Here is a 3,450-nt window from a genome sequence, read left to right as displayed (position 1 = left end):
TCCTTTTTTGGTGCAATTTTTTTTGAAATGGGCTAATTTTTCATGTACTTTCATGTGGTGGTATTATTTTTTTATTTTGGTAGATGAATATTTCTAAAATCTCAGTTTTTGGTGACTGTACCTGTCCAATCCTTGTTTCTACAACTTTCGGGACTCCATTTGGGCTCATACGAACTCCTTTTCAGGTGTCATTTTTTATAAAAATGCATATTTTTTTGTCTACTTTCATAATATACTATTTATTTTTAGTGATTTTGAGTAGAACTTGTACTTTTGGCATATGGTAGTTTTTGGCCTATTTGACACTTGTATTGCATAGATCTATCTTGTTGGTCTTTTGCATTGTAGTTCTCAACCTATTGGGGCAGTTGTAAAACAAAATCAGAATTCCACCTTGCCATTGTTTGTAAGTGGCCTATTGTACATGCACTACATATAAAGTGCCAAAATCATCATTCTGGGGGGTACTTTAATTGAGTGAATTTGGGGGGGGGTGTCTCTTGTGCTCTTGTGTTCTTTTCTTTTGCTTCTATGGGTTCTCCTAAGCTTCCTCTCTTAACTCCTCATAATTATGCTACTTGGAAAATTGATGCATGGAGTAAAATTATGGAAAAAGGACTAACTCAGTACATTGATGGAACTATTTTCGCTCCCGTTGATCCTAAGGCTGATCCTATTGTTCACTTGGATTGGCTCACTAAAAATATCATGGCATTGGTACCTTAAGAAAGTATGTATCAAAGGATCTCATCTTTCATATTGAGAAATGTACCTTAATTAAGGATGCTTGGCAAAATTTTCAAGACTTGTATGGTCAAGTTGATTTAATTAGGGGATATAAAATTGATAGTGATCTCACCATGTTAAATCCCAAGAAATTTGATACTATACAAGATTATGTCATTAAGGCAAAAGAGTTGAGGGCACAACTCAAGGATTGTGGCATTGATAAGAAGGATACTCAATTGATCTTCAATTTGATGGGCAAGCTTCCACAAGAATATGCAACATTTATTTCTAGTTTTCAAACCCATAGGATGACAGTGGGTTCAAGCTACACAATGCCTACATTTGATGCTTTCGATGAAATGTTGATGATGGAACAAACTAAGTTGATAAGCATGGGCATTCTTAAGACTTCTAAGTCTCAAGCATTAGTGGAAAATCAAGGGAACAAAGGAAATCAAGGAAAGGACAACTCAAACAAGAAGAAATGGTAATCAAAGCCTAAGGACAAAGCACCACCTTCTCCACAACAAGGAGATTCATCCTCTACCAAGAAGGACAATTCACCAAAGAAGGAGAGACCTACTTGTGCCTATTGTAAAAAGGTTGGTCACAAGGAGTATCATTGTCATTCTAAGAAGATTGATGAGCTCACACACATCCTCAAAAAGAACAACATCGATTTTCCTCATGCCTACAAGAAGGAGGATTAATCATGTTCCACTTCCTCACATTCAAAAGGGAAAGGACAAGCATTCATGGCTTCTACAAGTGAGAAGACTCACTCTTTTTGGAAAATAAAAGGACAATCTCTTTGTGCTACTACAAGTCATGGTTCAAGGAGATGGCTTCTAGATTCAGGGGCTTCTCATCATATGGCATCTTCGTAGTCTATGTTTTCTACATTTGAGCCTTGCACCATGCCGTAGATTTTGATGGGAAATCATTCATACATGGATGTGTTTGGGAAAGGAACTATTGCCATTGTGGATAACTCCTTCAATGATGTGTTGTGTGTACCCCACTCGACAAACAATCTCCTTTTCATCTATCAAATCACACATGGGGCAACTAAGAGAATTGTGGAGTTCACACCTGAGTCAATTTTCATTAGAGACTTGGAGACTAGAGCTATCACTGTGACTGGGTGGTGGATCATACATCTCGGTTATACTCCTTTTCAGATTTTGTTGATGAGGATGATTTTACATATGATGATCACACTTCTTGTGATGATTCAGATTTTGAGGAGAACTTTAGGTACTTGAACTTGGGGATTCTCACATGTGACCCCATTCTTGAGCCTTGTATTTCATCTCCTCCTATTGCTATCACATCACCTATTGCACTTGATGATGCAGCTAGTGTGACAATTTTGCCTTCTTGTGATTCAGTGCAACAGGATATATCTTGTCTTCCAACTTTAGTTTCATGGGATGAGTACTTGACATACATTGCAGGTTTGTTTGTGGAGTCCTACATTGCAAATTTGGGAGACATCATTGATGATATTCATCTTCTCTTTGATGGAGATGATCCTTCTTCGATTGTTGTGAGGGCACACTCTGACCCTTTTGTTCATTCTCTACATGATCAGTCTTTCGAGGTTGACATGATTGTGGATACTTATCTACAACAGTTGGAGGAGGTCTATTTATCTTTAGAGGAGACATGTGAGTCTTTGTGACTTGTTCTACATTCATCTCCACTAGATATTGGAGTACCTTTTTCAGCAATGTGGAGTAGTTCACCACCTTTGGAGGGGGTATCTTTCACCATCAACATGGGGACACTTGACCAGTTTTTAGAGACTTCATTCATCATGAGTTTTTTCCCACATCTTCCCTTCATGATTGGGGAGACTTCATGGATACACATTTGGTTATGTTTCTTTCTAAGGGGAGGAAATTTGTTCGACGTTCATGGAGGATTTCTTCATTCATTCTCGAGATTCTACCATTGGTTCAGATTCTACATTGAGGGGGGCTACCTAGCTTCTCTTCTTCTCTCATAAGGGGGGTGTTGTTGTAATTAATTATTCATCTTGGATATAATTACACTTTACTTAAGTTTACTTAGGATAATGTATTTCATAGTAGTTTGGGTATGAGACACTTGGGTGTCTGTGCCACATTGGGATAGTGTGTGTAGGATAATTTCCACCTTTTGTGGTCTTATCTTGTTGTTACGTTCCACATTCAGTAGGTGATCCACCTCATGTGAAATATTATATTCTTTCTCCTACCTACCCCTACTTATCCCTACCTACCCTTGTTTCTTATTGAGCCACATGTCATGTTTGTGTACTCACATATCCATATAGCCTTGCCTATATAAGCAGGGTCATATTCATTGTATGCAACAATTGATCATTTATCTACTGATGAGAATACAATTTATTCTTGTCCTATATTTTGTCTCTCTATTTTGTACATTTCATTGAGCTCTTGATCTTGGCAAAATCTCATAGGGTCTATCCTTAACATGCTAAGCTATAAAACATAGTTTGGTTAGAACTCTCCTAAAAAGAATAGGAGGATATTATGATCAACTATTAAGAAAGGAGATTTTCTTGAGCTTTCCTAACATAAAAAACCACGGAGTGATAAAGGGAAGAGTAGGGATGAAATCTGATCACCACCATTATTTGAAAAAAGTAACACACACCCAACTACACTCATTACTCTTGTCCAAGACATAGACAACATTGTTTGATGATGTAGG

This window comes from Cryptomeria japonica, chromosome 8, assembly GCF_030272615.1.
Source record: "Cryptomeria japonica chromosome 8, Sugi_1.0, whole genome shotgun sequence".
NCBI classification, from domain to species: Eukaryota; Viridiplantae; Streptophyta; class Pinopsida; order Cupressales; family Cupressaceae; genus Cryptomeria; species Cryptomeria japonica.
This window is presented reverse-complemented; position numbering follows the sequence as displayed.